At 37.9% G+C, this 13,587-nt stretch overlaps 2 long non-coding RNA genes and 1 pseudogene across 2 annotated transcripts; 1 reads left to right on the forward strand and 2 right to left on the reverse strand.

The window, feature by feature from the left end:
• Nucleotides 1-1,755: 1,755 nt before the first annotated feature.
• Nucleotides 1,756-5,429, reverse strand: LOC149040043 (uncharacterized). The gene is made up of 3 exons (XR_016179561.1): nt 3,904-5,429; nt 3,530-3,639; nt 1,756-2,965 (listed from the first exon to the last, which is right to left on the reverse strand). It is a non-coding gene; the product is annotated as an uncharacterized LOC149040043 (long non-coding RNA).
• Nucleotides 5,430-5,924: 495 nt separating this feature from the next.
• Nucleotides 5,925-8,973, reverse strand: LOC149040044 (uncharacterized; annotated as a pseudogene).
• Nucleotides 8,974-12,230: 3,257 nt separating this feature from the next.
• On the forward strand, nt 12,231-13,265 carry LOC149040045 (uncharacterized). The gene is made up of 2 exons (XR_016180022.1): nt 12,231-12,735; nt 12,871-13,265. It is a non-coding gene; the product is annotated as an uncharacterized LOC149040045 (long non-coding RNA).
• Nucleotides 13,266-13,587: the final 322 nt, after the last annotated feature.

Genomic DNA, 13,587 nt, shown 5'->3' on the forward strand with positions numbered 1-13,587 from the left:
TTTCACTGAGACAGTATTGCCTTGGTTTTCTAATATTTACAATGATAGACAGAAAATTTCACTTTTCACCCACATTTACTTCCAACCTTTTCTTTTGAACCAGAAACAAAAATGATATACGTTTAAAACATATGACATCATCCACCCTTGTCAATTGTAATGCCTTCTTATCCCAACGTTACTTTGTTTCTTTGCTGCGAACACTGAACTACTTCTCGTACTCTAGATATGACAATCAACCACAAAATTCCCTAAACCAGATAACATTAAACATAATCCAAAAAATCATTTGTCAATTCACGAGTTCGCTCACAGAGCACTTTGATTTCAACGGGTATACATTCTGTGCCCACACACATGGCGAATCTATACAGCTGAATAAGCCAGGTTACAAAGTTTGTTTTGGGAGAAAGAAAATGGAAGCCCGTCTTAAAGAAATTTTGCGCAAGACCACACTCATATCGGTCGATTTGCGGACGTATTTATAGGATAAAATTTGTCTTTTTAAAGTTCCCTTGGAACTTATTTTCTGCATGGGATGAAGCCGCGAAATGCACTAAAAGAAACTGCAACAACAGGAGAATGTTATATGAGGTCGGGGAACCACTATTTCTCATAAGACACCTAACCTTACAACCTTTGATTGAGGATACCTCAGACAAATCTCAGACACTTAAGGGAGTTACACTGGAGCAAAAAACACCCTATTTGATATGCATTTGGACCTTACAAGGAGGTCATCTTGATTTATCTATTTATATTTTCGAATTTGTCGGATGTTCTGAAAAATAATAAGAGGTCGGGGAAACATGTGCAGCATCTCAAGGTATTTTTATTTTTCAATTTAGTTCATTGTTCCATACATGTTATTGTAACGCTTCAGCCATTTTTAAATACTCCGTTCCCAAGCAACAAACCACACTAGCGATGAATTACAGGAATGGCTCCGACCTGTAATTGGATGATAAAAATAGTAAAAGTTGATAAATTATATCTTGACTCCTTGCTCGTGAGTATTGTTTAACCGTGTGTCTCGAGGGGAACAATGAAATATCAGTGCGAGTGAAAACACCGACGTGTCAAACGAGAAATGGTCTCTTACATAGCGAAGGGAAGGCAGCCTTTCTTGTTTAGCGAGGTCGTTTAGCGAAGTCGTTCAGTGATATTCCGGCGATGAAAAGGCATCTGCTTACTAGCTCCGCTGACTAAACTCGTTTAGTCGATTCAGGCGGAAAATCAGAGACTGGAGCCATTCCTTTATTTCACAGCTGACAGGAATGGCTATGACTCTGGCGTTTATCAAAATTTTTTTTAAACAATTAAAAAAAATTGTTTTTTCCAATTTAAGACTAAAGCAGCGAGCAGCTCTCTGCGAACAGTAATTGTAAAACTTCTTTATTCTCCAACGCGTTTTTACTGTCGTAAACTTCTTCAGGGAGTTTTATAAGTTAACATTAAACGCCTATATTTATAAGCCATTGTTAGCGGCTATTTCGGGGGCCAATGACCATGTGGGCTTGGCTGGAGTTACGAAAAGTTATGAAAAATTAGAGAAATTTTGAAAATTTTCTAGGCAAGGTGATAAATATATTTTGGGAGCCACGGTTTTTAGCCCAAATTTTTCAAATTTGAAAAATTGAAGCGGTTTTTCACAGATGATGCTCGGAAAGCAGTTGGCAAATTAGGCTAGGATAGCTCGTGTACTTCACAGAACACATGGAGAAAAGATATATTTAGGTGTCCTTAAACATGGATTAATCCTGTCTTAAACTTAGGTTTAATAAGTTTAAGTTGATGTTTAAGTCACTTATACCTAGATTTAAGTTGGACTTAAACCTGGCTTATACTATCTTAAGGCTAAAACTTAATGCAGGTTTAAGTGCACATTAAATGTGTCCAAAACATTCCTGTATGTTTAAGTACTGTTTAATTGAAGTAAACAGAGCTCAAACATTTAATGTTGTCAAAGTACCATTTAATGCAAATTAATCTGCTCAAAATTTGTTGCTTATTTTAGTTTTGAATCAAATTTGTGAAATCAGTGAAATATTATTGTTTTGTTGTTTCATTACTAAACTGCCACCCACCAGGTCACATATCACACTAAACAATATATGTTTCAAATTTCTTTTACTTTAAATTCACTGGTACACATTCTTAAAGCTACTGCCTATTTGTAATTAACCCTTTAACTCCCAGGAGTGATTAACAAGTAACTTCTCCCTAAAATATCTTTACCTTATCCAACAAAGAGATAATGAGAATTCTCAAACTTATCAGGTATAGGTCTTTGTCTTGATATCACACCAGATTCTCATAACTAAGTTACAGGGAAATATGTAGCAGCTAGAGAGGATAGTTACCAATCAGATCTTGGGAGTTAAAGGGTTAAAATGTCACACATACCTAGCTTATTTATGCTTGACAGGAACAAATTTTCCCCATCATAAGTCAATAAATTTAACAATACTTGGAAGAAACTATCCCTGTGATCTAGATGACAATAATTTGTTCTAACAAAACAATTACTTCAGTTTGCCATTAAATACATGATAAATAAATGAATAAAAAGTAGAAAAAGTGTTAAGTATTTTTTCAATCACGACTCTTTGTTTATCTGCCTGACAGCCCAAAGTGGGCCAGCAGGTGCAGGCCTCTCCGACATGCCACCAACACTCCTTGGCTTAGCCATTGCCCTGGCATGGGGGGTCAAATTATTTTTGTAGGTTCTGTCTAGCCTGGCTTTTGCATTTGTCAAGCTTGTTCTTTCCCATGATAGCTTCTTGGTTACATATCTTGCCAGTTTCTTTTCTTTTTCACCAGTAATGAAATCTTCTTGCTCCTCATAATCTGATTCTTCACTACTCATATAATCAATGTAAAGGATTTCACTATAATACTGTTTTTCTTTTGGTGTCATAGAAGCTTGTAGCATCTCATAGGATGACTGACGCCTTTCCAGTTTCTAATGGAACAAAAAGCAACAATTCAGTCATTATTTAGTTAATAACCAGACCAAATTATATCTATGAAACATATAATTTATTGTCAAATAGAAATACTTTTCTAACTCAAAATGATATCCCACAAAAGATATAAAATATTAAAATAACAATCAGCAATAAATAGAACTCCCAGAAAAAAAATCATGCTACAAAACAGTACTAAATTAAAGCAAACCCATATTATTTGGTTAACTACCAGCAAGGTTGACTTTCCTAATTAATGTGTATTTGTACACCAGTTGTAAACATACCAGTCCAACCTACAGTGTATGACAAATTTGTGCATGGCATTGTTTCATTTTTTGTTGCTGTATATTATCCCACATTGTAAATTGTGTTTTCAAACTATTATTATGTTGGTACAATGCCATGCACAAATTTGCCACAGTATTAAACAACACTTGTTGTCAAACTGAATTGAAACGTTTGATTCAGAAGCCATGCTTCAGCCACACTATCTTGAAAATTTATTCTTGAATATAGGTTTAGCATGGCAAAAGCAAGACAACTTAGCTAGTCCTTACATTTAGCAAACACCTGCTCCTTTTGCACTTTTCTTTATGCTCTTCATTTTTCCCTTTTCTTATCCTCTGCTCTCTTTATTTAGTTGTTTTGAAGTACCGATAAAACTGAGCTGTTGAGTTAAAAACAATAATTATTATCGCTGCATGATATCCTAAAATTACAATACAATGACAAGTCTATGTGTATATGTAACATCAGCTTATGGATATATATTAATTAAAAGAATTAATGCTGGTAATATTGTGTTTTCCCTCTCAGTTGTTAAGTTTTCTGTCCAACATATTTCAGAAAATTTGTTTGATTTTGCACAAGGTAAAAGCTTCTTGTTCTAACTTGCACACAACATTAAAACTTGATTCCTGTAATGTAATACCTTCCATTTGTAAGTCAGTCCATAGGCAGCTTTCTCCTCCATGCTCTTTTTTCAGTACTTCTTTCACTTTTCTAAAAATACTCTGGTTTCTCTCTGACTGTGGACTGTAATAAAAATGAGAATATTATTTTTGTTTTAAACAATAGCCAGAGGCAGTTATAATAATATTATTATTATTCAGCCAAAAAAGGAAATAATAATTCAAGCAAAGCAGTTATACAAGAGGGATAATTTTCTAATCACTGCTGGTACAGTGCAGAAGCTACATGCTTTTTACACCTTCAAACCAACATTAGGATTTCTGGTTCTTGGAGGGAAAAGATTTCTCAAAACAAAAATTTGCATGTATTAATCTATCAGCAACATAATAGTAACATAACAGATTCTAAAAGTTTACCACCTCCTACTCCCAATTTGAATATTTTACACTGGCCCCAGACTCTAAACACTGACCTCAAAACAGATAACTAACAGTCCCTTAGAAGAAGCTGGTCAGAGAGAGATTTAGTTCTTGGTGGTAAAGTTTTAATTCTAATATCTTGCATGCCATCTCTCTTAGTGCCTTGCTATTTAATATGGAAGAACATCATATGTCAAAAGTCAATTCAAACCACAAACTTGTTTATTTCTTTAATCAGGGTCAGCAGGGTTTTTGGGTAAACAGTACACAGTGGAATTTTAAACTGGGTAAACAGTATTTTTGCTAAATGCTTGCAAAATAGGCACAAGAATTCAGCACAAGGATGTTCCAACTTTGTGATAAGCACTAGAACCAACATCTACACATATTGTGCTTTAAGTTAACACAGAACACGCGTGATGGCGGAATGGCGGTGTCTCTGAAGACACGTTTTATGCTTCTGATACACCGCAACTGAAAATCTGAAACACAACTTAACGGTACTAAAGTTGAAAAAATTTATAACCTTAAAGTAATTAAAGAATATTTACCCTTAAGTCATTTGGAATCACAACATTTGATTCTCTGCGAGAGCTTTTAGAACGTTTGTTGCCTTTCTTCTTTGCCTGCCCTTCCAGACTCGCAAGTTGGTTCTACAGCTTTGCATTTTCTTGCTGAAGGACTGCATTCGTATCTTCTAGTTTCTTTTGCCTTTCGAGAATCGAATCAATCCTTCTACTCATTCTTTCCATAAGAACAAGCTGTCTCTCTTGAACTGGATCGTTTGCAGCCATCATCCTATCGAGGAAGAATCCAAACACGTACCCGCAACGAAACGAAACTCGACCGAGTGAACGAACGACAGTGAAAGATCAAATATCCCGCGATTATAGTTTTGGACATTTGATTGGCGTTCATACGGTATTTGTCATGCGCATAAGGATCTCGGCCTCACTCTGGGGACGAGACAAACGCGTCCTCGATACAAACGCGCGCTTTTCAACGTTCAGTTAGAGATGTCTGGTGACGTTTGCAGTTCAGAGCTGTTCACTTCATGCTCAGAAATCCCGGTTTCCTTGTTCAGCAAAACCAATGTTTGGGAAGTTTTAAGAGTAAATGTCAATAAAAATCACAGATTATCGAAAAAGTCGAGGACACGGTCAAAAATCGATTTGGTTCATTTTTTGCCTTTGGGTAGTCTTATCTAGTAAACAAACGGAAATGGGGTTAGATTTTTTAAATATGCACTTTAACGGGAATAATTTTTTTTAACATTTCCGGGGGTAAATAGCTCAAATTTCACCAAGCGCGATCCTGAAATTATGCACTTTTCGGGCACTTGTCATGCTAACAAAAATGTAACGGAAGGACTTTTCTAGTCATAGAAATATTGAGTTGGACTTGCATTACCGAGACAAAGTGATAGTTTTTGTCTAATGTTATTCTTGGAGGAGCTACGTCCCTATTAAGAGACGACTTCTTCGGCCTTTCGAAATTAAGGCAAAGGTGGCCTAGAATAGCTTGGCAAAAATACATGTGGTAGTGTCTCAAAGTTTACAATAACACTACCAAGAAGCCTTGAAAGATAGTTCTTTACGATGTGAGTTTTATTTCTTTGGGACCTCTGACTATCAAAAGATGACCACCAGCCAAATTTCAGTTAAATTACCATGACGCCGTAATGAGATGCATTAAAATTAAACGCGTCGGACACAAATAACTGTTTTGGTCAGTTATATCTTCACTGGCCGTTAAAATGACTAGAAACATATTAAAATGTCTATAACTACACTTGATTTTTATATACGGAGACAGGAGAAACAATTTTCGACTTTTGCTACCTTTTGAGAATCACGCCATAATTCTGCATAATTCTACACACAACAGGTTAAACAGTTCAATTGCACTCAAAAGGTTAAATTTGGCACAAAGCCGTTAGTTTCCGTTTACTTCTCATCCGGTGAACATGGATTCGAGCATTTGCATCCCTTCTGCGCCTTCTGCACTCGCCAGTTTCGAATTTACTAAAAATCGTCCAACACAAAGATGAGTTTTCACAAGCAATGGTGAGCTCAAGTGACTAAAATCCGATATGTAAGACTCTGCTGTCACGCAACACCTCCATGTAAATAATACACCCACCGCTTTTATAATCAGCAGATCAGTTATTCGTAAAACGTTCAGTGCTCAGTTACTTGGAAGAGCAGGTACACTCCTGGACTAATTGTGTGAGTCGTGCGATGAATGGCTTTTTCCTCTTCTGAGGTGAAATGTCAGAAATATCCAGCCCAAGGTCTATGCACATGTCTCTTAGCCTATCCACTCTTAAAGTTGTGAGTGTACGTTTTTGTACAAGTTAACAGATGTTTAGATCGAAAGATACAATCGGATGTTGAATAGCCACATCTCTCATCACATTTGCACACACTGCAGATAGATGGCTCTCAGCTTCGGCGGAAATTTCGTCCTTGTCGACGCTCTCCATGTCCATTTCTGAGATTTCACTAGCTTTTGCTCGGTTACCGGCGGCTGTAACTTCTAATCGCTTCTTTACTGAAAGACGGCTGAAGAAGCCACTAATCTGCTGCGACTTAAGGACTTCATCAGGTTGAAATCGACGTCCCCCCGCTTGGTCTCTTGCTAGGCTCGTGGTTTTCGAAACTTCCTGTGGATCGCTTTTCCGTCCACTGTACTCCCCTTTTTGAAATTGGTCAGTTAAGAATTCGGTCTGTTTCCTTGTAAAACGCACCTTTTTCTTAATTGTCTTCAGGGCCCAACCCATTGGAAGAGGCGGCAAGCCGTCTCTCTTTGATTGTGCAGCAACTTGAACACTTGGTATTCGACTGCGTCCCTCCATCAGCTTGGAAGAATATTCTCTTTTAGCTTTATCGTAGAGAGTTTCCTGTTCGAGCATCATTTAGTGTTTTCCAGTATCTAGATGTGTCTGGAGGTTTGCAAAGCGACTGTAGGCTTTTACACATCCTTCTTCTGGACACGGGAAAAGCATGTCATCTGGCTTATATTCCCCAATACAGCTTCGATCTTGGTTTTCGCTTTCAGTTAAGAAATTTCCTTTGACAGAGCTTTCCTTAATATTTCGGTGTCTCACAATCTTGAACGTCGGTGCGCCACTTGGACTCTGCGATGGCGAGTCTAGGATTTCCAATTTTTCGGGCTACTTCATGACTCCTTCGAACTTGGCCCATGGCACTACTTTACCGGAACCTACATTGAATGCTCTCCACACTCGTGTATCACTTTCATCGTACTCAAAATTGTTGAGTAAGCTTATGCCATCCCATTTGATATTAAAGGTGCTTGACGGTTTGGCAGCAACATAACTTGCTTTCTCTCCTGTGGTTTCTTGGCCAGATTCAATGGCTGTTTTGAACTGTAGAGCGTTGATGACATCATTGCCTTCGTTTACGTACCTTCCAACGTACCTTCTTTTGATTGTTGCCGCTTTGCGATAACATACCCCCTTTCCACCTTGAGGTTCCGAAAAGTCGTTTCTTACAAAAGCCACTCCCATGGCATCACTGGCCAGCTTAGCTGAGATGATTGAATTTCCGCTGTGATAACAGCCAGCGTTATCTTGTTTGTAATAAGCCATTTCCAGCTCTGGAATTTCCTTTTTCAGGGTAGTGAGGCAGTCAAGCATAATCGAAGCCACAGTCACACTGTCTTGGGCGCAGCTTTGAAATACGTGAACAGGTGTCTGCGATTCAAAGTGCTCAGAACCCTCTGACCGTCTTATGGCAACAATAATGTGCCATGGCAATCCTCGCTTCGCAAACCAATCTGACTGCGCCTCAATATTTTCGGGGCATATATTTCATTGCCCAGTCCTGGACTAACAACACCGATCGGCTGTCGAGTTTGGCTAAAACTGAATGCTTCGCCTCAGCTTGGTGGACTGAACGTAGCTGATGGGCTTTCCAGCAAATGATATCATCCCTTGCCTGTTTGATGGTAAGTTGCATGTCAGCTTGATCTTCTGCTGACGAGAGCGCACTTGAACACTCATCTGCTATGGTACACAATACTTCCTGTAACTCATAACACTGCTCATATGACTCATTGTGGAGATGGTCGCAGGAGCCCCGAAATTCAGCATTGCTCTGGTCACTTAGCGCGTAAATTCGACAATGATCGGGAACCTTTGTGGCCTCCACTGCATGTACCTAAAATAAAAAGTAAAATGACAAGCGCGTGATTCAATGTATATTTACAAAGCATTGCATGCGCATATGATTCACATTTCAAAAAGATTACTTAATCGATTCTCAGCGTTGTATACATGTGTGTAAGCGTATTACAGTGAATTGTAAACTGTTGTTTCATCAATTAAGCATAAAGAAGACTTGGAGAGAAAGAAAGAGGTAGCCGTGAATCATAGTAAGAAGTTTACTACATTTGCAAAGGCAACGCATAATTATAAAATATGCACCCACCTTGTAGTCGCCCTTTAGGTACTGCTTCGAAAAACGAAGTTGCTGCTTAATTTCCCTCGCTCATTGCTGAGTCTTGCCACAGTCAACAAGCTTGTCTACGAGTTTTTCTATAGCATCAACTGCTTCCATTCCTGATGCTGAAAAGTTATCAAGTCCTTGCAGAGACTTGCAAACAGATGAAGAACACACGGCCAACTCTCTGTAGAGTTCTCTTACTCATAGGCTCAAAGTTGGTTTCACAGCAGTATTGTTGATACTATTGGACAATACGCTCTGGTATCATTGTTCTGATAACATTGGGTGTTTTTATGATCTCGCCAGTCGACAATTTTAGAAGTTTTTCCCCGAAAGGAACATCTTGAGTAACGTGTGGACTCGTTATGAAAGAAACAAAATGTTCTAATCTTACAGGTTCAATTTTCATTCTCCTTTTCTCCTGGTTTGGAAGAGGAGCAGCTCTTCCGTGTATCAGGCTTCGCGAAAATCCCGCTTCTTGCTAAGATAAGTTCAATCTCTCTCTCAGCACCTGAAAATTGTAAAAAACGCTTGTGGCTTCCTCTGCGCCACAAACGCCACCTACAATATCATGTAAAGATTAAGACATTCTTTTTCTGCTGGAGTTAAAGCAACCGTTGTCTTTATTCCCTTCACCGACGATTATTACGCTTTTGTTTTTTGTTTACTTTCGTTAACCCATCACATTTGTTTTCCGTGGGAAAATTGTATCGTTATTTTCGTTCCATAAGGTTTTCACTGTACGGTTTATATTTGTGAAATTTTGTAAAGTCTATTTCTTTGTTGTATCGTTCTCGTTCATGATGGCAATATATTTGTTTAGATCTTATATGTGAGGCAGAATGAATTGTTTGTTGATCTCGTTACGTGACAGATTATCATATGTCACGCAGAGTGACAGGAACCTGTGAAAAATTAAATCCGGCAAATCGCTAGCGTTACCTGCCGTTTTGGACGGGACCCTTTTTGTGTGAGACGTCAATAAAACCAAAATTAAGATCAAAGTAGACTAAACGTAACTGGGTTGTGACGCGCTGTAGAAAATGACAACAACAAGTAACTTTATTTTACTCATCCCGGCTCAGTGGCTTCAATGAGTTAGCCGGTCGGCCACCTTCACACCAAATTGCAAAGGACAGTATTTCGAAAATATCTTCTAAGCGGAATTACAAGGGCCTATAAAAGATTTCTAAGGTAAGGAACTATTTATGTCAAAGCAAAAATAAAAAGCTAAGTGCGGCTGCGACTCAAACAATGCTTTGCTTGTGTCATTGCAATGTTGATTTTGTTCATTTCAATATGGCGTCATTTACAATTTTAGCGAAGTTTGGTTGGTTGGCACATCAAAACAGCGCAAGATACCAGAAAAATGAAACAATGAATTTGAAGACCCACCTTATAAGCCCTCGTGATAGTATTGCTGGAGATTTTGAGAAACTACCACATGCATTTTTGCCACACTACATTAGGCCGGGTTTGGCATGAATTAAATATGGCGAACACGTTCACTGGTAATTAACCCGTGGTTTCGTCAGGAAGGACACGATACAAAAAATATCATTATATCTTGGTAATGGAAGGCCACATGTATATATTTATAGCTAGAGAAGTCCTGCTGTTGCATTTTAGTTCATGCAAGGACGGCCTGAAAACTGCATAATTTAGAGCTCGCAGGCACTTATTTTCGATCATGCAATTAGTATCGGTTTATTTCCGTTAAAATGAATATTTACAGAAACTAACCTCACTTCACTTTAAGTAGTACCTATAGCTACCTGTAGACAAAAAATGGGACGAAATGATTTTTTACCATGTCCGCGATTTTGTTATTTTTCTTTGATTTTTAGAGACATTCACTCTTAATACCCTTTGTGTGTGGGACGCAAATAACTTTGAACCTAGAGCATCAAGCTACTTTTTGCCTGTTTATAGAATACACAGTCTTTTTGCTGGAGCTTATTTAACTCTTGACAATGTAAAACTCATGGCAGTTTGCCCTATTCCACGCCGTGCCATTATTTTACCAGCCAGTTATTAACATCAATCTACATTCACATGTCGTTGTTGTTTTTAATATATTTAACAATAAATATTATTCCCCTTAGTGGTGGTGGATATTTAATGAGCTGTGAAGTATATACCAAACCAGTGAGATAAAAGAATTATAAATTTATATCTCAGAACACTGCAAAAAAAAGTTTTTCACACTTCAGCTTAAGCTGGGAAGTGGATAGCACATGCATGTACTATCCTGAGTTTGAGTAGCCAATCAGAGCGTGCAAAAAACACTGTCCACTGGTTTGGTATATACTAAAATTATATGGTTTTGAAGAAATGTACCTTATTTGCTCAGGTTAGTCAAATTCCCTGTGCAACCACCTTCCTTCAGTGAAACAGTTTCCAATACAAGAAATCAAGTCTCTTGTTCACAATCAACAAACACAGTTTCATTACCCAAAGAATTGAAAAAGCAATAAAATCAGTAGCGTGAAATATTGTGGCTTTACTAAATACATAATATTAATATTAATCTATGATTAATTCATTGAAGGTTGCTGGAGGCTGCTCTCGTATGGTTTCTGGTTCTGGTGAGAGATTATGTCAATAAAGTAGACTTGGTGTACACCAAAAGATTTCATGTGTTTTTAAGGTCCTTAAACACGGCATAAATATTATGATAAATTTAATGTTGTATTTAAGGCTCCTTTAACTAGACCTTAAATCTCCTCAATAGGTTTAACGTTAGATTTAAGGTGGTTTAAAGTAACCCTAAATCTTTCAAAGGATTTAAGTACGGTTAAAATGACTTAAACATAGCATAAATCTCAAAGTCGATTTAATTTGCATTTAAGAATGCTTAAACCTCGCCTAAACAAAGGTACATTTTTAAGTCATGTTTAAGTTTGGTAAACATGGCTTAAATTTGTCTTTGGGTTTAATAGTTGTTTAATTTTACTTAAATGACACTAAAATTTGACATTTTACCCAGTGGAAAACTGTCTTTATGTTCTACTCATTCTTTTTTAAACTTAAGTGGTGTAAATACCTTGTCTAAAACAGAAGTGTGATACAATAGCAAACGAGATATACTCGTTCCAAAACAGCCTCATGTGATGAACAGCCTTCATTAATTTTAGAACTTGTTATAGCCGAAAAACTGTCCAAAGGTTGGTTGTGTCCTCTGCTCAAACTCCTTAATTGCAAGCACAACAAAACCTCAAGAAACTTCACCCCAGCACCCCGGGGTTGTAAGATTGCATGTAAACGTATTTTATTTTTCGACCATGGCTAAGCGGGTTACCTCACCTACCTGGGGTCCCCAACCTCCATATGAACAGGCTCTAAACAATACTCACGAGGAAGGAGTTAAGATATAACTTATTAACTTTTACTATTTTTATCATCCAATCACAGTTCGGAGCCATTCCTGTATTGAGTCGCTAGTACAAACCACAGCCGCCGCCATATTGTCCGTCATTTCTGGAAATGGATCCAATTACTGAGGAGGAGTCAAAAATATTTTCTGACAATACAAATGCGCAGCCGATGGCAAGTTGTTAGCAAGGAAAAGAAAAAGATTTAAAACACAAAAACAAAGGAACAATAGGGAGGGGACACAGTCCGTTGCTAAGGTCTCCGATAATTCCATTACTGTTGCCGCCAAAAATTCGATTGATTACAAATTCCAACTCCTCTTTTGTCACATTTCATTCAGGCCTTTTGTTCTGCGCGCATAACTTTCATCAATATTCTGTTACTCTTTCCTGTATAATTTCCTTTTGTTTATGTTGCTTCTATTAGTCTTCACCGCGGATTTTATTCATTCGGATCAACCGTTTAACTATTTGAAACGTCTAACTGTTTATACCGTCTCTATCGACCGCTTTACGCCGCTTTACGTTGCTTTAAGTCGCTTTACATCGTCTTTAATTTGGCAGTTGACCCAGATCTCGTACGACGTTTGTAGGTGTCTTTTGTTTTCCTTTATTTTTGCTTTCTTATTTGTTAATTTCTTTACCTCGAATTGTGACAACTATAACTTGTAATCCATTTCTTGCAACCGGTTACATATTTATCACTTAACTTCGTTTCGTTTAGCCATTTTGGAAGTGAAGTTGGACATGTAACGAGTATTTTTGGCTACAACAACGATTTACAACCCTATCAATTGGAGCTTCCTTAACAAAGACAAATATATGTTGTAAAAAGCTGGAAAAAGCCGTTGTCATCGAGCAGTGGTCAAGTTATTCTGTAGGGCCACCTCAAAAGCGTTGAAGGACATCCTCAAAGCTAACTTGGAGCATTCGCCGGACCAAGTCGTTCTCTATGTCGGCTCCAATAACCTTAAACATAGAAACGGTTTCAAGATGCTGAATCGATCATAGACAATTCGAAAATTCATCCGACGCCACCTCCGCTATATCTGGGCTTACTTCTACAAGGGATGAATTCAGTAGAGCAGTGAAAGATGCGAATAAACATCTAAAGAGCTACTGCCGTCAGAGTGGATGGAAACTTATCTAGCATCTAAAGATCACAGAGAATGGCTTAATCAAGGGAGGACTGCATCTTAATTATAGAGGTAATCAAAACATTTTTAACAACTTTAACGCGCTCTCTGCAAATTTTCTGCGTGCTCAGTGTATCAAATCCAACAGTGAATCCCGTATACTGAATGAAAGTGGTAGAGAGGGTCCAATATAGGTTTGACAGGATGCAGGATGAGGCTTAAAATCGAGGCGGGATGTGGAATACGAGATACTTTAAAGGCGAGATGCGAGACATGCGTTGACATGCCTAAATGTTTCAGTAGTA

The sequence above is a fragment of the Pocillopora damicornis genome, chromosome 9 (assembly GCF_964200805.1).
Source record: "Pocillopora damicornis chromosome 9, jaPocDami1.2, whole genome shotgun sequence".
Classification (NCBI taxonomy): domain Eukaryota; kingdom Metazoa; phylum Cnidaria; class Anthozoa; order Scleractinia; family Pocilloporidae; genus Pocillopora; species Pocillopora damicornis.